The 22,487-nt window shown below is 35.8% G+C and overlaps 1 pseudogene; it reads left to right on the forward strand.

The window, feature by feature from the left end:
- Nucleotides 1-19,903: 19,903 nt before the first annotated feature.
- Nucleotides 19,904-21,834, forward strand: LOC100581389 (annotated as a pseudogene).
- Nucleotides 21,835-22,487: the final 653 nt, after the last annotated feature.

Below are 22,487 nucleotides of genomic sequence, written 5' to 3' on the forward strand. Positions count from 1 at the left end.
TACATACCTAATTCTTTAGTGCCCAGACGCCAGTTAACATCTGCAAGCATCAAGAGCATCAAGGAAAAAATGACCTCACCCAATGAACTTAAATAAGGCAGTAGGGACCAATCCTGGAGAAACAGAGATATGTGACCTTTCAGACAGACCAGTCAAAATAGCTGTGTTGAGGAAACTCAAATTCAGGATAACACAGAGAAGGAATTCAAAATTCTATCAGAGAAATTTAACAAAGAGATTGAAATTATTAAGAATCCAGTAGAAATTCTAGAGTTGAAAAATGTAAGCAACATATCGAAGAATTCATCAGAGTCTCTTCTTAATAGCAGAATTGATCCAGCAGAAGAAAGAATTAGTGAGCTCAAAGACAGGCTATTAAAATACACAGTCAGAAGAAACAAAAGGAAAAAGTATAAAAAAGAATGAAGCATGCCTACACGATCTAGAAAATAGCCTCAAAAGGGCAAATCTAAGAGTATTGGCCATAAAGAGGAGATAGAGAAAGAGAAGGGGTAGAAAGTGTATTCTAAGGAACAATATCAGGGAACTCCCCAAATCTGGAGAAAGATATCAATATTTCAGTACAAGAAGGTTATAGAACATCAAGCAGATATAACAAAAAAGACGACCTCAAGGCATTTAATAACCAAACTCCCCAAAGGTCAAAGATAGGGAAAGTATCCTAAAAGCAGAAAAAGAAACATATAACATAAAATGGCACTCCAGTACATCTGGCAGCACATCTTTCAGTGGAAACCCTACATGCCAGGAATGAATGGTGTGACATATTTAAAATGCTGATGGAAAAAACCCTTTTGCCCTAGAATATTATATCTGGCAAAGATATCCTTCAAGCATGAAGGAGAAAGAAAGACCTGCCCAGAGAAAGAGGGATTTTATCAACACCAGAATTGACCTACAAGAAATCCTAAAGGGAGTTCTTCAGTCTGAAATAAAAGAACATTAATAACAATAATAAATTATCTGAAGGTACAAAACTCACTGGTAATAGCACACAGAAAAACAGAATATTGTAACACTGTAATTGTGGTGTATAAACTACTCAAGTATAAAGAGTAAACAAACCAATCAAAAATAAGTACAACAGCTTTTCAAGATATAGACAGTACAATAAGACACAAAGAAGAACAACAAAAAGTTAAAAAGTGGGGGGATGAAGTTAAGGTACACGGTAGTTATTAGTTTTTTTTTCTTGTTTCTGCAATCAATGTTGTCATCAGTTTAAAATAATGGGTTATAAGATAATGTTTGCATGCCTCATGGTAACTTCAAATTGAAAAACATACAATGGATACACAAAAACTAAAAAGCAAGAAATTAAATCATGCTATCAGATAAAATCACTTTCACTAAAAGGAAGACAGGAAGGGAGGAAAGAAGGAAGAGATCACAAAGCAACCAGAAAACAACAAAATGGCAAGAGTAAATCCTTACTTATCAATAATAACATTGAATGTAAATGGACTTAAGTCTCCAATCAAAAGACATAAAAGTGGCTAAGTGGATTAAAAAAAAGCTAGACCCAATGTCTGTTGCCTACAAGAAGCACATTTCACCTTTTAAGACACACATAGACTGAAAATAAAGGGAGGGAAAAGATATTCCATGCCAATGGAAAGCAAAAAAGAGTAGGAGTAGCTATACTTGTATCAGACAAAGTAGATTTCAAGACAAAAGCTGTAAGATAAAGAAGGTCATTATATAATGATAAAGGGATCAATTCAGCAAGAGGAGATAACAGTTGTAAATATATATGCACCCAATGCTGGAGCACCCAGATATATAGAGCAAATACTATTGTTAGAGCTAAAGAGAGAGAGAGAACCCAATGCAATAATTACTGGAGACTTCAACACCCCACTTTCAGCATTGGACAGATCTTTGAGATGGAAAATCAACAAAGAAACATTGGACTTAACCTGCACTATAGACGAAATGGACCTATTAGATATGTACGGATCATTTTATTCAACGTCTGCAGAATACACAGTCTTTTCCTCAGCACATGGATCATTCTTAAGGATAGATCATGTGTTAGGTCACAAAACAAGTCTTAAAACATTCAAAGAAGTTGAAATAATATCAAGCATCTTCTCTGAACACAATGGAATAAAACTAGAAATCAACAACAAGAATAATTTTGGAAACTATACAAACACATGGAAATTAAACAATATGCTCATGAATGACCAGTGGGTCAGTGAAGAAATTAAGAATGAAATTGAAAGATTTCTCAAAACACGTGGTAATGGAGACAAAATATACCAAAACCTATGGGATATAAAGAAAGGGAAATTTATAGCTAAAAGTGTCTACATTAATAAAGAAGAAAAACTTCAAATAAATAACCTATTGATGCATGTTAAAGAACTAGAAAACCAAAAGCAAATAAACCCACAATTAGTAGAAGAAAGAAATAATAAAGATCATATCAGAAACAAATGAAATTGATATGAAGAAAACAATACAAAAGATCAATCAAATAAAAAGTTTGGTTTTGGAAAAGATTAATAAAATGGACCCATATTTAGCCAGACTAAGAAAGAAAGATAGAAGACCCAAATAAATAAAATCAGAGATGAAAAAAGGAGACATTACAACACATACTGCAAAAACTCAAAGGATCACTATTAGCTACTATAAGCAATAGCATACTAATAAATTGGAAAATATAGAAGGAAATGGGTACATTCATAGACACATAAAACCTACAAAAATTGAACCATGAAGAAACCCAGAACCTGAACAGATCAATAACAAGTTATGAGATCAAGGCCACAATAAAAAGTCTCTCAGTAAAGAAAAGCCTGGGACCTGGTGATTTCATTGTTGAATTCTACCAAACATTTAAAAAAGAATGAATACCAATCCTACTCAAACTCTTCTGAAAGTCATTCTGTGAGGCAAGTATTACCCTGATACCAAATGAAAGACACATAAAAAAACACCAAGAACAAAACTACAGGCCAATATCTCTGATGAATACTGATACAAAAATCCTTACTAAAGTACAAGCAAACTGAATTCAACAGTACATTAAAAAAATCATTCGTCATGACCAAGTGGGATTTATCCCAGGGATGTGAGGATGGTTCAACACATGCAAATCAATCAGTGTGATGCATTATATCTACAGAATGAAAGACAAAAAACATATGATCATTTAAATTGATGCTGAAACAGCATTTGATAAAATTCAGTAATCCTTCATGTTTATAAAAGATCTAAAAAAACTGGGTATAGAAGGAACATACCTCAACATAATAAAAGCCATGTACAACAGATCCACAGCTAGTATCACCCTAAATGGGGGAAAACTGAAAGCCTTTTTTTAAAGATCTGGAACATGACAAAAATGCCCACTTTCAACCACTGTTATTCAACATTGTATTGGGAATTCTAGCTAGAGCAATCAGACAAGAGAAACAAATAAAGGGCTTCCAAATTGGAAAGAATGAAGTTAAATTATCTTTCTTTTCAGATGGTATGATCTTATATTTGGAAAAACCTAAAAACTTAACCAAAAAACAAATAGAACTAATAAATTCAGTAAAGTTGCAAGGTACAAAATCAACATACAAAAATCAGTAGCATTTTTATATGTCAACAGTGAACAATCTGAAAAAGAAATAAAAAAGTAATCCCATTTACAATAGCTACAAATAAAATTAAATACCTAAGAATTAAAGAAGTGAACGATCTCTACAATGAAAACTATAAAACATTGATGCCAGAAATTGAAGATAACACACACACAAAATGGAAAGATATTCCACGTTCATGGATTGGAAGAATCAATAGTGTTAAAATATCCATACTACCCAAAGCAATCTACAGATTCAGTGCAATCTCTATCAAAATACCAATGGCATTCTTTACAGATTATGGAAAAATCAATCCTAAAATATATATGGAACCACAAAAGACCCAAAATAGCCAAAGCTATGCTGAACAACAGGAGCAAAAACTGGAAGAATCACTTTACCTGACTTAAATTATACTGCAGAGCTATAGTAACCAAAACAGCATGGTGCTGGCATAAAAACAGACACATAGACTAATGGAACAGAGAGTCTGGAAACAAATCCATACACCTACAGTGAACTCATTTTCAACAAAGGTGTCAAGAACATACATTGAACATACATTGGGGAAAAGACAATCTCTTCAAAAATTGATGCTGGGAAAAACTGGATATCCATATGCAGAAGAATGAAACTAGACCTGTATCTCATCATATACGAAAGTCAAACCAAAATGGATTAAAGACTTAAATCTGACTATGAAACTACTACAAGAAAACATTGGGGAAACTCTCCAGGATATTGGTCTGGGCAAAATTTTCCTGAGTAATACTTCACAAGCACAGGCAACCAAAGCAAACATGGACAAATGGGATCACATCAAGTTAAAAAGCTTCTGCACAGTGAATGAAACAACAAAGTGAAGAGACAGCCCACAGAATGGGTGAAGATATTTGCAAACTACCCATCTGACAAGGGATTAATAACCAGAATATATAAGGAGCTCAAACAACTTTGTAGGAAAAAATCTAATAATCCCATTAAAAATGGGCCAAAGATGTGAATAGACATTTCTCAAAAGAAGACATGCAAATGTCAAACAGGCATATGAAAAGGTGTTCAGCATCACTGATCATCAGAGAAATAATACATCAAAACTACAATAAGATATCATCTCACTCCAGTTAAAATGGCTTATATCCAAAAGACAGGCAGTGACAAATGCTGGAAAGGATGTGGAGAAAAGGGAACCTTTGTACACTGTTGATGGGAATGTAAGCTAGTACAATCACTGTGGAGAACAGTTTGGTTCCTCAGAAACCTAAAAATAGAGCTACCATCATCCAGCAATCCCACCATTGGGTATATAACTGAAAGAAAGGAAATCAGTATATTGAAGAGATATCTGCACCCCCATGTCTGTTGCAGCACTGTTCACAATAACTAAGATTTGGAAGCAGCCTAAGTGCCCATCAGGAGATGAATGGATAAAGAAAATATGGGAGGTACATATACACAATGGAGTACTGTTCAGCCGTAAAAAAGAATGAGATCCAGTCATTTGTAACAACATGGATGGAACTGGAAATCATTATATTAAATGAAATAAGTCAGGGACAGAAAGACAAACTTCACATATTCTCACTTACTTGTGGGAGCTAAAAAAATCAAAACAATTGAATTCATGGAGATAGAGAGTAGAAGGATGGCTACTAGAGGCTGGGAAGGGTAGTGGGGGGTTGGAGGGTAAGCGGGGATGGTTAATGGGCACAAAAAATAGTTAAAGAATGAACAAGGGCTAGTTTTGGTAGCACAACAGAGTGACTATAGTCAATAATAATTCAGTGGCACATTTTAAAATAACTAAGAGTATAATTTGATTTTTTGTAAGACAAAGGATAAATGCTTGAGGGGACGGATACCCCATTTTCCATGATGTGATTATTACACATTGCATTCCTGCATTAACATATTTCATGTACTCCATAAATGTATATACCTACTATGTACCCACAAAAATTAAAAAAAAATTGAAACATTTTTGATGTATAGTTTTATTAATTTTAGTTGAAAGAAATGTATGCTTTATTTGTTACATATACAGGTCAACTTAATTTCTAAATGTTATTTTTTACTTTTTTATTTGTGACTTTTAGGCAGCTTCTACCTTTGTAAATTCTAAAAAAACTGGATGGTATTCATTCTCTCCTATTGTCTTAATATAATTGCATACGCTTGGCCATTTTTTGACTTAATTTTTCTGGAAAAATGATATTGATTATTGAATTCCAATCTTTTAATTTACAGAAAAATTAGGCGCCAGAAAGAGTAGTGAAAATAGCTTATCAGTAGATAATAGACATCCTTATATTTTCATGAAATATAAATCTATACAACTTTAGGAGTTTCAGAGGAACTTACTGACTTATTAACTTTGCGTTGGGTGAATAGTTCTTTTATGATGTGAATTCTGTATCTTTAAAAAGGATACTTGATTAAGAACCATATTCTTAATTGTAGCCAAAATTTGGTGCCTTTTGAATGATAGTGGTTTATTAAACTTGAGTGTGTAAAGGAAGATTTGGCCATTTTGATAAAGAAAGGTTGAGAATTATTTTTCAACATTCTTCTCTAGTGTACCTTTTTAGTTATAGAAGCACCCCATGTTTGCTTTAGAATAAGAATAGAAATAAATATTTTATTTTTACATACTGTTAGTACTAAGGCAGCAGCTTTTTCACTACTCATTTTATTTTTGTAAATTTGAAGCAAATTTATGGCATGAAATTTCCCCAGCTTCTTTTGACCTTGAGGTGCAATATGATTTGCTTTGTTAAGTTTTAATTTTATGACACATCACATTTCTGTCATGTCCAAAATTAAACTTCAGGGTAGATGTATATTTTTCTACACTGGGGTTGTGAACAGAGTAAATTATCAGAGAATTATGTTTAAATGAATATGTAAGTATAGGAATGTATAGGCTTAGCTACATCTTTCTACATAAATAGCTTGTTAGTGTGCAATCAGTCACTGGAGTTGCTATGAACTTGGAGCTTAATGAACAGGTGGAGAAAGAGGATGAATCCCAGTTCAAAATGGATCTGACAGCTTATCGGGCAATTTCACTGATCGCTAATCCAGTTCGTTTGGCAACTTAATTTATCACACAGTTAGAATTCTCATCCCGTGGGTTTCCAGGTGGAAATTAATTCTGAAACATGTCCAATACCACTGGGTTGAAGAGACCTGCTTAAGCTTTGTGAAGAAATTTAGAAATAAATTATTTTAAATGCATAAGCCAGGTTTCTCTTATGATTCCCTTTGTGTTTATCCAATTCCTTCTTAAAATATTTGGGTGCTGCTAGCATTTGATGGTATGCTCATGGAGGTGAACTAAGGTTTATTTATTCCTTAAGATTTATAAATTAAATGGAGAAATTGTTAATCCTAATTCATTAGTGAAATAACTACTATAATAGATAATCCTGTGACTATAATTCTATCTTTAGGTATAGAAAAATTACTGATCTCGAACATGTTTTAAGCATTTCTTTTTTTTTTATAGCAACAAATAATGAACAGAAGAAATTATTTCCTTAAAGCTCACAAATTTATGTCTTCTGAGTACTTACAAATTCTCTAATTAGTCTGATTTACAGCTCATTATTTTATGTAAAAGTATCTGCTAAGGCAATTTCTTCAACAATAAGGAAGAAATGCAACCTGCCTCTCACAGCTCACATTCTGACTCTGTTTAGAATTCCCAAGGATGAGTATAATTAAATGGGCTTAGCTTAGGACCTGGCTGTAGCGTAAAATAACTTCAAAACCAGAAACACATTTTCTTCACTTTTTAAAGACTTGATTTATAGTGCATAGAAAGTTAAACTGAATATTGATCCTTGAAAAGCAAATGTGTCCTGTACAAAATGACAACAAAAGAATACGATAAAAGTTTACAGAGTGATTGATTGTCCAAAGCCTATAGACAGTAGCCTCCCCCTTGTATGTCATCTTCTCTAGGCATCTGTAGCTCTGAGAGGGTGAGAGCAATGAAGTGTTAGAGGAGGATTAGTTGCACCCTGACACAAACTGTTACATTTTATGAGAAGATTGAGGAAGGTGGTAACAAATTATTTCTAAGAAGGAATTTTGAGAAACGAGGAATGGGGCACAAGATCAATAAGACCTATGATATAACTCCAGGAAGGGACACCAGGGAATTTCTTATAATTTCTCAAACTCTGAAGCATCTCCAAAAAGAATTTAAGTCAGTGAAAAATAATTGAGATGACAGAAAACTACAAACTGGCATAACAGTGTCATTGATTGGATATGTCAGGAAAAGTATGCCTATCATTCTTATGACCAGGCTTGTTAAAGTAATATCTTCATAATCTAGAGGGGCTCAGTGTTGGATCATCCTGGCATCCTTCTCAAATCCCCTTTCTGAGTCCTTGGCATTTTTCCCTGGAACATATTGCAGACCTACAGCCTTGTCATTTCAGAAACTGTCCTTCCATTTTTACCTTTAGAGGGAAATGGTCACTGAGTCTGGTACTAGCCCTTGGGAATCAAGCCAAAAGAAAAGGCAGGGCATCGTTTGATTTTCTCCTTCTTTCCTACAAGAGCAATGGTTGCGTCAAAGGTTTAGTGGGTATTGGAATCACCCAGAAGGAGATAATGATGATGATCAAGCACAATGGATCAATTCGGGGTTTTCCTCCTTTTTTTTTTAATGTTTTTCCTATTACCATCACTGTCACTGTGATGATGATAATGATAATAGGAAAAATATATAAAACAAAATGGGGAAAACCCTAAATAGACCCAGTGTGCTTTATAACATTTCCGATTTACTAAGCTATTTATTATTCCTCATTATTTAATAAAGTGTCCCATGTACTATGCAAATGGCAGACAGTAAAACCCCCACCATGCCGTTTAGTGAAATCCGAGGATCCTGTATAAAAAATCCTCAAGCTAGACTTATGTTGGATGAAGAAGACAGTGAGAAATCTTGCCTTTTTAGGTTAGGCTTTCTTGTTTTTCCTTTGTTTAACTTTTGTTTCTTCAAATGGCCTGCAGCTTGGAAGAGACACTTTTTGGTCTAAAAGCTATTTTGGTTGCTGACAGAGGCAGTCTCATTGGAAAAACAGTATGTTCACCAATTAGAAGTTCATATTGCTTTTAATTCTGCTTCCAATAGTTTTGGGACTTTAAGAGTGAAATTGAGATTTGTGTATTTTTTCTTCAGTGCTGCATAAATGGCCATTTATGGTAAAACCTGAGAATAAAGGAAGACCAAAAAAAGCAAAATAAAATAAGACAGAAATACATAAATTATAGTGATTCTGATTTTTCCTTATGAAACTTGAGATCCAGTAAGTAAACTTTGGTTGGAATTATTAGGCATTCAAACACTATCCTTCACAAAAGAAAAAGGCTCCCCATCAGTAAGCCGAGATATTAGATGTGTAAATATAATGAGCCATCTGTGGAGACATTGACCAGATTGCCCTGCATTGTGATAGAATTGATGTAATTTGAGTATCAGATGGGGCTGATTCGTGAATCTTGAGAAGACAATTACTTGACAGCAATGATAGATTTTGACCCTGTTGTAATTGGTATACTTGAGGTAGGAAGCAATTCTACTCATTTTGTCAAACGGAGGCCTCCACTCATAAAGTGAACTATTATTTAGAGGATCTTGTCTTCTTGGCTATTATTAAAATGGAATTTTTGTCTAATCAGCTATTATTAAAATGCAATTACCAAATAATATATTCTTCTCACTATGGTGATTTGACAGATCAAAAGCTTTCTGAGGGCAGAAACTGTGTTATCCATTTATGTATCTCCAATGCTTTGTATCATGTCTGGCCCATTGTTAGTACTCAAAAAGTGTTTTCGGAATTACTGAATGGTTGAGTAAGTTGCTTCCTATAATCAAGACTTTTAGTTAGAATGGTGGTAAATTTAGATGTAGAGGATTTTGTACTTTTTATCAGTGGGGCTGCCCTAACTGGTGGATTTATTTATTTTTTAATGCAATTTTTTTTCCTTTTATTTAAAATTTCTTTGGAAGCACAGATGATATTATAGACATAATAATGTAAATAAAGTAAGAAGAAATAAATTACTGATTACTCCACCTTCCAGCAGACTGTGTTGATTTTTTCCTGTTCATCTCTATGCATTTATATACTTTTTTGTTTGCATTTTTATGACTTAGAACCTAGATTTGATGTGGTATACTGAGTTTTCTACTTAATATTAACATTTTTAATACAGTATTTAGGCCAGGCACGGTGACTGACGCCTGTAATCCGAGCACTTTCGGAGGCCGAGGCAGTTGGATCACGAGGTCAAGAGATCAAGACCACCCTGGGCAACATGGTGAAACCCCGTCTCTACTAAAAGTACAAAAATTAGCCAGTTGTGGTGGCATGCACCTGTAGTTCCAGGTACTTGGGAGGCTGAGGCAGGAGAATCGCTTGAACCTGGGAGGCGGAGGTTGCAGTGAGCCGAGATCGTGCCACTGCACTCCAGCCTGGCGACAGAACAAGACTCCATCTCAAAAACAAAACAAACAACAAAAAAAAGGAATTTACAGCTTATAATTTTACATGGCTACATAATATATTCTTTACTTTGCATTCCCCCTCAACAATATTCTATTTCCCTATCTGCTTTATCTTTCTAGTGAATTCCTACTCAGCTTTCAAGGTCCCATTTAACTTTGCAACAATCCTCCAATTTCTGTTGACTCTTATGATCCTAGTACTTTACTTACAATGACTATAGAACTTTTGATACTTTAACTTTTTTCTTTTTATGAAAATTATGAGAAATAAGGTACATCAGAGCATGGATTATACAACTGTGTGTCCTGATGCCTAACTCAGTGATGGTCATGTAGTTGGCCCTCAACTAATACTTGCAGATAACATTCTAAGGTTTGGGAATAGAGGGATGAATGAGATACGGTTTCTGGATTTTATGCTCAAAGTATATTGGTAAGCAGGTAGGCAGACATCATGTAGAAACTGACCTTCTAGAGTTGTTTATATGGTGCTAGGAAAACCGAGAGGAGGCCAGTATATTCACAGCATAGCTTTTTCTTCTTAACAATCTTTTTTACTGTACTTTCAGGAATGGTATTGGTAGGCTAAGGAGTTCTCACATTTTCATGACTCTTCATTTCCTTTGGAAATTATTTTCTAAAAGATTCAATTTCCTCATGTTTGCTTTTCTCATGCCTTGTTTGCCCGTGTCACTTTCTCTTTTTCAATTGGTATCTTGAAATATAGTTTTTCAACACATTATATAATCTCCCTACATAATTGCAGCAGGCAAAGTTCTAAGATGTTCCTCAAGATTCTCCATACTTCCCCCACCAGGATACAGGCCCTGAGTAATCCCTGGGGCTATAAATTTGATGGATTTTACTTCCGTGATTAGGTTATATAATATAGCACATTTAAGAAAGGAAGATTATCAGGATGGGTCTGACTCATCATAGTCATGGTTATGACTACATTAATCCTTTGAAAGTACAGTTTTCTCTGCACTTCTGGTCTACAAAAATGTGAGCTAATAAATGAATATTGTTTTAAGCTGTTGAGTTTGTGGCAATTTGTTATACAGCAATAAAAGTGAATACAATAATATATTAACCGTTTGTGGTATTTGCTACATATATATTTTTTAGTTTATCTTGCTGTAAGTTTTGTTTGTACAAAACTCAGCTTCTTCATATAATTGCATCTACTGAAGATTTTTTTCTTTATGATTTCTAGTATTCAAAGTTTAGAAGGCATTAAACAGGGCATTGTTGGTAGGATGCACAGAGGATTTGAGTCTGAGTGTCAAATCATTAATTTGATTAGACTCTGCCACTGGCATTCTTTCTGCATAATAATTTATAACCTTTCAACCTGAACATTGACTTTCTCCATTGCTACTTAGCTGAGGAGAAATATGAATTCTCCTTTGGAAAAGTTTGGGGATTTCTAGAGCACTAAACCATTCTCTTTGATGATTGAATGGAACTTTTAAATCTAATATTTCAACACTAATGGGGATCTCACAATGGAAGGCAGCTCCCTAGAACTATGCTGTTAGCCCTTTCCTTCACCATAATACTTGGCAAGAGACAACTTATACAGACTTTTCATTTTTATTCTACCCTTCTTCCAAATTCTCTGGATGGCCTAGCCTGTATTGCCTGTTGTTTTCAGTGCTGTTCTGATCTCAAATGGGCTTCCACAAGTGGCTAGAAGGGATTAGTTTTCGTATTTCTTCCATTAGTTCAGTATTGAACTAAAAAGCATGGTTATAAATGACAACTTTAATGACTGTGGTTTTTTTTTTTTTTTTTTTTTTTTTTTTAGACAGAGTCTCACTCTCTTACCCAGATTGGAGTGCAATGGCACGATCTCAGCTCACTGCCACCTCCGCCTCCCAGGTTCAAGCAATTCTCCTGCCTCAGCCTCCTGAGTAGCTGGGACTACAGGCACCCGCCACCACGCTTGGCTAATTTTTGTATTTTTTTAGTAGAGAAAGGATTTCACCATGTTGGCCAGGCTGGTCTCGAATTCCTGACCTCAAGTGATCCACCTGCCTCAGCCTCCTAAAGTGCTGGGATTACAGGCGTGAGCCACCGCGCCTGGCCAAATGACTGTGATTTTTTTTTTTTTTTTTTTTTTTTTTTTGAGATGAAGTTTCACTCTTGTTGCCTGGGCTGGAGTTCAGTAATGCGATCTTGGCTCACTGCAACCTCCACCTCCCGGGTTCAAGTGATTCTCTTGCCTCAGCTCCCAAGTAGCTGGGATTACAGGTGCCTGCCACCACACCTGGCTAATTTTTTATATTTTTAGTAGAGATAGGGTTTCACCCTGTTGGCCAGGTTGGTCTCGAACTCCTGACCTTCAGGTGATCCACCCACCTCAGCCTCCCAAAGTGCTGGGATTATAGGCATGAGCCATCACACCTGGCCATGACTGTGATTTTTAACACCCATCCACATTATTGGTCACTGTTGTTGCTTCAAGTGTTTCTGTAACATTCCTGGATTGACACTAAAAAAAAATCCTAAACAAGTGAATCGTTACTATTATGGATACATTTGTTCTTTCAACTTACAAATATTAAGGACCTACTGTCTGCTAGCTCTGCAGGCCTCGCTATTTTTTGCCTTTTCCATTTGTCACTTACGTGTCAAATAGTCTGTGCTAAGAAAATCCTTAATGCTACAAAGGAAAGTAAATGTACTTTTATTTCTTGCCTGACTTAACAGGAATATATAGGCAAAAGCTAGTAGTTATGCTGAATTTAAGACAGTATGTTTGGTCTAATATCCAGAATTCACAAGGAACTTAAACAAATTTATAAGAAAAAAACGAACAACCCCATCTAGGCAAAGGATATAAACAGACACTTCTCGAAAGAAGACATTTAAGGCCAGGCACGGTGGCTCACGCCTGTAATCCCAGCAATTTGGGAGTCCGAGGTGGGTGTATCACTTGAGGTTGGGAGTTCAGGACTAGCCTGGGCAACATGGTGAAACCCCTTCTGTACTAAAAAAAATACAAAAAATTAGCCAGGTGTGGTGGTGAGCACCTGTAATCCCAGCTACTCGGGAGGCTGAGGCAAGGGAGTTGCTTGAACCCAAGAGGCAAAGGTTGCAGTGAGCTGAGATCATGCCACTGCACTCCAGCCTGGCTGACAAGAGTGAGACTCCGTCTCAAAAAAAATTTAAAAAAAAAAGAAGACATTTATGTGGCCAAAAAACACACAATAAAAAGCTTAGCATCACTGATCATCAGAGAAATGCACATCAAAACCACAGTGGGATACCATCTCACACCAGTCAGAATGGTGATTATTAAAAAGTCAGGAAACAAAAGATGCTGGCAGGGCTGTGGAGAAATAGGAACACTTTTACTCTGTTAGTGGGAATGTAAATTAGTTCAACCATTGTGGAAGACAGTATGGTTATTCCACAAGGATCTAGAACCAGAAATACCATTTGACCCAACAGTCCCATTACTAGGTATATAACCAAAGGAATGTAAATCATTCTACTATAAAGACACATGCACGTGTATATTTATTGCAGCACTATTTATAATAGCAAAGACATGGAACCAACCCAAATGACCATCAGTGATAGACTAGATAAATAAAATGTGATACTAGATAAATAAAATGTATACACCATGGAATACATGAGATCAGAACACCGTGGAATAAAAATGAATGAGATCATGTTCTTTGCAGGGACATGTATGAATCTGGAAGGCATCATCCTTAGCAAACTAATACAGGAACAGAAAACCAAACACCACATGTTCTCACTCATAATGAGTTGAACAATGAGAACACATGGCCACCGAGAGGGGAACAACACACACCAGGGCCTGTTATGGGTGGGGGGTGAGGGGAGGGAACTTAGAGGATGGGTCAATAGGTGCGACAAACCATCATTACACATGTATACCTATGTAACAAACCTGCGCGTTCTGCACAGGTACCATTTTTTTTAGAAGGAAAAAAAGACAGTATTTTTATTTTTGTAATGTAAATGTGTGATAATTTGTTTAAATCTGATATTGTTTCTATTAGCTTAAGTTAAGCATTGAGACAAAAATTGGAAGCATGGAAATGAGAAAACTTTAGTAATGATTCTGTCAGGGGTGCATAGTCATTGTGTATAGATTAGGAGGTAGAAAGTGATCCTGTCTTATGATTTTAAAGTTTGAAAGGAACTGAAGGATAATCCAGGCCAAATGCTTCATGTCATAGATGGGGAAACTGAGCCCTAGAGAGAGGAAGTAACGTACTCAAGGACGTGGAGGTCCTATGTGGCAGAACCAAGCGTAGGACCCTATTTCCTGTTACTCACTTCTTTTCCTTTCCTTGATTTGGGTTGCTTTGTTACTGGTACTTAATAATTCGGTAGAAACTTGACATGTACTTCATGATATTAAATTGATATTGTAGGTTGGACTGTGGAGGGGTTTTAGGACTCCGTGTCTTTTCTGTGGTATTGAAACAATATGGTCTCTATTAAAATATTCGGTGAACCTTCTATCTTTTGAAGTATTTGGTTAGATGAAATGTGGATAGTAACCAAAACCTCTATAAGTAGTATTATACTTTGGTCTGATTGAATTACTGAGCAGTTTTATATTATTCTTGTTGAATGTTTTTAGTTTGTTGGTTTGAAAAAGGAAACAGTTCTACAGATGTTTTTTTCTAGTAACCTCTGACTGCTTTTCTATTGATCTCCTTTTTACTTCAAATGGTAAAACTAAAAGAAGCTTTGTTATGTCTTTTAACAAAATATTGATCTTTTATTGGTATGAAAACATCTTGGTTGTTAAATTGCTTCATTAATTTTATACCTCTTTTATATTGAAAGTCTGTAATTGTTCGGTGTAAGTTACTGCTTGTTTTAAAGTTGATTTTCCTTTTAATTTAGAGACATAAATGAATCATTTTTTCCCCTTTAATTTCTTCCTGCTATATAAAAGACATTAAAACTTTTTTAGGCTATCAATAATATTACATAGGTCTTCTTGGATAATGCAGTCCTATATTGTTGGTGAAGGTTCTAAACCTGCTAGTCTTGCCTAGTTTCAGATATTGTTTGGTAAAATAACATCACTATATTATGCATGCAACTACTCCAATACATATGGAATTCAGGAAACTTGGATTTGAATTGTCTGTCTTTTAGTTACTATCTGTGGCAAGTCACTTAGCTCCTCTCAGAATCTCTGTTCCTCATCTTTTAAGTGGAGACAGTAAGATTTTTAGAGTCCTTGTAAGGACTGAGTAAAATAAAGCATGCATCCCTGGCACATTGTCAATGCTCATAAATAGTAGCTGTAAAAATACTGCACCCAGAGTAAACTATAGAACAGTATATTTATTCTGAAACATTATTCCTGTTAGCTATTATTTAATTCACCCAGCTTACTTTCCTCATCAGTTAATCTGTAACCCTTTTCTCCTTATATAAAAGACCTGGGATTATTTCATTGAGGGAGGTCAATAAGAAGATTCCCAAGGAGGATCTGATTAAAAGGTATCTATTTTCCCCATGATAAGATCAATAATTCCTTCTCAAAGGGGTGTCAGAAGAATATTTGAAAATTACCTTCCGGCAAACTCTTTCTCTGCTTCTGGGAATAGTACATATTTGGATAGGAGACAATAAATAGATGGGCAGTATCTTGTGCAGGAGTTCTGAACAACTATAGAATGCTTCCATCTGTTCACTTTTCAGTTTTGTTCACCTTGACTTTCCTATCTTAGACTCCTGAGGTTGTTAGATGCACCCCTCTCATCCACACAGTGACTGTATCTATCCATCTGGCCCATAAAACTCCTTTCCAGTGAGAAATACATCCATTATACAGGATTAGAGACAGTGGCATCTTCTTCCACATTATAGTTTAACTCAGGCCTGGCACCAAACTAGTGTTTTTTGATGAGATTGTTATCAGGCAAGAGAATGAAGCTAGTTCTGTAGTATGGTACCACAGAGAAATTAGCCTGTTTCATGAACAAATGCAGATAATAGGGTACATAATTTTTAGTACTGAAGCATAGCCATGAGTGTAATCTGATTGTCAGAAAGTATTCAATTCTTAACCTATGGCCCTTATTTTAACCAAACATAGTCTGAATGTTACAAAACTTTAAATTATTTATACAAATAAAGTCACTTTATCATTGATTATCTGAAGCTCCTGTTTTTGTCCCTGATAAATCTTATGGGACCTTTAGTTACCTCTCCAATTTGCACTCTCTCTGTATTTCTGGACATATCAACAAACTATTTCTCAGTTGCTATGTGGCATTGGTCATACTGTTTCTCTCCTACCCAAACGCTCCTTGTTGAAGGAGCCTCACCTTCATCAGCACTGCAGCATCCATGATAAAGATGTAGGGAAGACAACTAAGACCCCAGCTCCATGCTTCACCTGGTCGCCTAGGCCCTTTGAAGAAATTTTGCAGTGCGGCATATCATTGGTCTCCCTTGGACAAGAAAATATAAAGTCCTGCCTCCCTAGATACCAGCCTACCTAACTAAGCCTTCTAAAATAGTGGGCTTTAGAAAATCAAATGTCATATCTGAAGATAGAGGTAATCGTCAGTGTTCCAGAATGGTAGCATTTCTGGCCCTTGAGTGCACTATAAAGGTTGATGAATGTCAGTGGTTTCTGGCAGGTTTAATGCTTAGGCAAGGGAAGGGAGGAATCAAGGAAGAATAGGAAATAGTGAAGAGAGTAAGTAAACAGTGGGGAAATAAAAATATGTCTGTGATCAGCAGTGGTAAAATTCCCCTGAAATTTGTTAGAGATACAACTTAGTAGTTGCCTGAAGATGCTTACCTTTCCCTAGTGGTATTTAAAATCTCTCCTGCCACTAGCATTTTAGTTCTTTCTTTCTTCTTTCATGTATGTTTAATTTTTGAAAATAATTGGAGATTTATGGTAGTATCAGTGGTATTTTTTCCATTTTTTTCTCTTGAACCATGTTTTCTTTGCTCCAAAAAGCAAATGGCAGTCTCCAAAGGATGATTTGTTTCTACTATTTGTATAAATTGAGTATAAGCTGCATCCAATTCCTAGTGCATGCATAAAACTCTTTTTGGGGAAATGTGACCAATATATAACATTTTATTGAATGTTTCTTGAAATTGGTGTCAAACTTTTTTATTTCTTTTCTTTTGGGATGCCTAATTGAATTGAAACTTCATTATTTCCTTCCATGGCTTAGGCCACCTTTACAGGGAATATGCCATGTGAGCTCCTACTTACCCATTAAGACCAGATATCCACTAGGGACTTAATGGGCTAATGTGTTCCTCTTTCACCTCCTATGTCCTAAATTTAGCATTAGCTAAATTGACTAATGAAAATAACCCTAGCCTTATCCCTCTTCTTAGTGGATATTGTTTTATTTAAACATTTCATCACAGAACTTGGTACAATTGTTAGGCACTTCTTACATGATCCTGGAACTGAAATGTCAGATGCGTGTAGGGTATTATAACCTAACCAACCATAATGAGATACCAAGATGGCTATGATTAAAAATAAAGGAGGTGGTGAGAGTGGAATAAAAAGTGCTGGAGAGGATGTTGAGAAATTGGAACACTCAAACATGGCTAGTAGGAATGTAAAATAGTGGAGCCACTGTAGAAAACATTTTGGGGATTCCTCAAAAAATTAAATATAAACTTAACCATGGAATGACCCAGCCATTCCACTCCTAGGTATAATGCCCAAGAGAATTAAAAACATATGTTTTCACAAGAATGTCCAAAGCAGCATTTTTTGTCATAGGCCAAAAGTGGAAACAACCCAAATGTTCATCTGCTGATGAATGGATACACAAAATGTGGTCTATCCATACAATGGAATATTACTGAGCTATAGAAGGGAATGAAATACTAAGATATGCTACAATGTGGATGAATCTCAAAAACATTGTTCTGAGTGAAAGAAGCCAGACACAAAAGGTTACATATTGTAGGCCTTCATTTATATGAACTATCCAGAATAGACAATGGCGGCAGAAAGCAGAATGGTAGTAGCCAGGGGATGACAGAAGGAGGGGATAGGGAGTGACTGTTTAATGGATATGAGATTTAATGGATCTGAGATGAAATGTCTTGAAACTAGATAAAGGTGGTGGTTGCACAACATTTTGAATGTTCTACATACAACTAGATTTCACTTACACTTTCAAAAGGTTAACTTTATGTTATATAAGTTTTACCTCAGTAAAAAATAAGCAAACTCACAGAATTTAGAGTGAAATTCTAAAATCTTGACAGCCACTTGCTCCCTTCATTTTTTGGGGGCTAATCTTGTATAATTTCAGGCTTAGGCTACCTTGTTGGGGTAAGATCAGTTTTAAAATTCATAATGCTTTTTTTCTAAAAGTGTTCAGTAAAGATAAACAAAAAGAAGAAAAATTAGAATTACCATAATTGTACTGCTTAGAACAATTCTTAATATTTTTGTATGTGTATTTCCTGTGGCTTTTCCAGTGTGTAATATATGTACACATACTCTATACAGGCATGTACATATTTGTGAAATAGGGTCATTTTGCATATAGTGTTTATAACATACTTTTATCATTTAATGATGCATTAGAAAATTATTTGGTCTATTTTCTATAGTTTCACAAGTATGCAGCATAACTCTTTTAAAATATATCTTCAGAAAAAAAATAGCAGCAAATAGGGTAAAGATCATGTTTCATTTGTGTTTGAATCCCTGGAGTTGTTCAAAAGAAATGGCCACTTTATTGGATTGGGTTGGACTGGATTGGATTAGACTGAATAAAACTAGAATAAATTCTAGAAACCAATGAAGAACTTCTGAAATATTCAGCATCTTGTTTTGTTATAATACTCTCTTAGTTTCATTTTAGTTGGTGACTTGATATACCCCTTTTTCCCTTCAGGATGTCAGGATTGTAGAAGCCTGAGTGTTATGTGAAGCAAATGTCCCCGTGTATTCTGTTTTAGTTTACTATAGCTGGTACAACAAAATACCACAGACAGGGTGACTTAAAAACAAAACTTTGTTTTCTCACAGTTCTGAAGGGTGGCAGTCCAAGATCAGACCAGCAGGTTTAGTTTCTCCTGAGGTCTTTCTCCTTGGCTTGCAGATGGCTGCCCTCTTGCTATGGCATCACATGTCCTTTTCTCTGTGCATGCGCATCCCTGGTGTCTGTATGTTCTCATCTCTACTTTTTATAAGGACACCAGTCAAATTGGATCAGGGCCCACCATAATGGTGTCATTTTAACTTAATTACATCTTTAAAGGCCTTATACAAATAAAATAAACACATTCTAAGGTAACGGGGGTTAGGGATTCAACATATGAATTTTGGGGGTACATGTAGGCATACCTCATTTATTGTACTTTGCTTTATTGCGTTCCATAGTGTGGGTGTGTGTTTGTTAATTTTTTAAAACAAATCAAAGGTTTGTGGTAACCCTGTGCTGAGCAAATCTGTTGGCACTGTTTTTTCCAATAGCGTAGGCACTTTGTGTCTCCGTGTCAAATTTTGGTAATTGTAATATTTAAAAGTTTTCATTAAAAATTAAAAAAAAATTTAATTACTATGGGCACATAATAGTTGTGTATATTTCTTTTTCATTATTATTATATCTGTTATAACGACCTGTCACAATTGGTCTTTGATGTTACCATTGTAACTGTTTTGGGGTACCACCAACCGCACCCATAGAAGACAGTGAACTTAATCTATAAATGTGTGTGTTCTGACTGCTCCATCAACCGGCTGATCCCCCACCTCTTTCCCTGTCCTTGGGCCTGCTTATTCTTTGAGAAACAACAGTATTGAAATTAGGCCAATTAATAACCCTGCAGTGGCCTCTAAGTGTTCAAGTGAAAGGAAGAATCACATGTCTCTCACTTTCAATCAAAAGCTGGAAATGATTAAACATAGTGATGAAGACATGTCAAAAGGCAAGAGGCCGAAAATGAGGCCTCTTGCGCCAGTTGGGAGAGTTATGAATGCAAATGAAAAGTTCCTGGAGGAAATTAAAAGTGCTACTCCAGTGAACACATGAATAGTAAGGAAGTGAAACAGACTTGTTGCTGATATAGAGAACGTTTTATTGGTCTGGATAGATGATCAAATCAGCCACAATATTCCCTTATGCCATAGCCTAATTGTAAGGCCCTAAATCTCTTCAATACTGTGAAGGCCAAGAGAGGTGAGGAAACTCCATAAGAAAAGTTTGGGCCATAGTGTGCAGGTAGCTGTCCCTACCTGCTTCTTGCTGAGGCTGCCTCAGAACCCCTGTCCACTGCTTCATGATTTTCTGTTGTCTCTTGGCAAAAATGGCAAATAATGATGCTGTTCTGAAGAGGCTGGAGCAGAAGGAGGCAGAGGTGGATCAAATCATTGAATATCTTAAGCAGCAAGTTGCTCTACTTAAGGAGAAAGCCACTTTGCAGGCAATTTTGAGGGAAGAGAAGAAACTTTGAGTAGGAAATGCCAAACTGAAGGAAGAAATTGAATTGAAACAGCTAATTCAGGCAGAAATTCAAAACAGAATGAAGCAAATACCATTTCCATCTGGTATTCCACTGCACACTAATTATGTGGTTTCTGATCGTGATACAATCTACATCAGTAACAACCATATCTTCTGGTATCAAAGAACAGATAAAAGGAGGAGCAGGAGAAGAAGAGAAAGCAAAAGAGAAAATTGAAGAGAAAGGAGAGAAGGAGAAAAAACAGCAATCAATAGCAGGAAGCACCAACTCTAAGCCAATAAATGTTTCCCATCTAGATCTTTGAATTGGTTGCATCATAACTGTCAGAAAACACCCTGATGCAGATTCTTTGTATGTAGAAGATGTAGTTGTTGGGGAAATAGTCCCAAGAACAGTTGTCAGTGGTCTGGATAATCATGTTCCTCTTGAATAGATGCAAAATCAGATGGTGATTTTACTTTGTAACCTGAAACCTACAAAGATGAGGGGAGTATTATCTCAAGCAGTGGTCATGTGTGCTTGTTCACCAGAGAAAGTTGAAATCTTGGCCCTTCCTAATGGAGATAGAATTAGGTGATGCTTTCCCTGGAGAGCCCAACAAGGAACCAAATCCTAAGAAGATTTGGGAGCAGATCCCACCTCATTTTTATACTATGATGAGTGTGTGGCTATATACAAAGGAGCTCCCTTTGAGATGAAAGGGAAGGGAGTGTGTAGGGTTCAAACTATGAACAACAGTGGAATAAAGTAAAACAAAATGCCTTCATTATTGAAATACATTGGAGAACACCTTATAAAAAGGACTGTATTTTCCACTTGTACCTAAAAAAAATAATAATAACAGGAAAGTTTGAGGCTACCAGAGGTTTATGAGGTTTAAGAAAAGAAGGTATGTCCATAACATAAAAGTGCAAGGTGAAGCTGCAAGTACTGATGTAGAAGCTTGAGGCAAGTTATCCAGAAGACCTGGCTAAGATAATTGATGAAGGTGGCTACAATAAACAACAGATTTTCAGTGTACATGAAATAGCCTTTTACTAGAAGATGATACCATTGAAGACTTTCATAGCTAGAGAGAAGAAATCAATGCTTGGCTTAAAGTGTCAAAGGACAGAGTGACACTCTTGGTAGGGGTTAACGCAGCTGGTGACTCTAAGTTGAAGCCAGTGCTCATTCAACATTTACAAAATCCTAGGGCCCTTAATATTGAGCTGAATCCACTCTGCCTGTGTTCTATAAGCAGAATCACAATGCCTGGATGACAGCATATCAATTTGTGGCATGGCTTACTGAATATTTTAAGCCCACTTTTGAGACTAACTGCTCAGAAAAAAAGATTCCTTCAAAAATGTTACTTTTCACTGACATTGCACCTAGTTACCCAACAATTCTGATGAAGATGTACAAAGAGCAGTCATGTTAACACAACATCAATTCTTCAGCCCAGGCACCAAGGAATAATTTCAACTTTTAAGTTTTATTATCTAAGAAGTATATTTTATAAGGCTATAATTGCCATAGATAGTGTTTCCTTTGATGGATATGGACAAAGTAATTGAAAAGCTTCTAGAGAAAGAAGTAACCATTCTAGATGCCATTAAGAATGTTTGTAATTCATGGAAGGAGGTCACAGTATTAACACGAACAGAAATTTGGAAGAAGTTGATTCTAACCCTTGTGGATGACTTTGAGGTCCATCCAAGTTCAAGGCTTCAGTGGAGGAAGTCATAGCAGATATCGTGGAAATAGCAAGAGTATTAGAAGTGAAAGTCTGAAGATGAACTGAATTATTTCAATCTTGCAATAAAACTTGAACTGATGAGGAATTGCTTCTTATGGATGAGTAAAGAAAGTAGTTTCTTGAG

The sequence above is a fragment of the Nomascus leucogenys genome, chromosome 11 (assembly GCF_006542625.1).
Source record: "Nomascus leucogenys isolate Asia chromosome 11, Asia_NLE_v1, whole genome shotgun sequence".
Lineage (NCBI taxonomy): Eukaryota > Metazoa > Chordata > Mammalia > Primates > Hylobatidae > Nomascus > Nomascus leucogenys.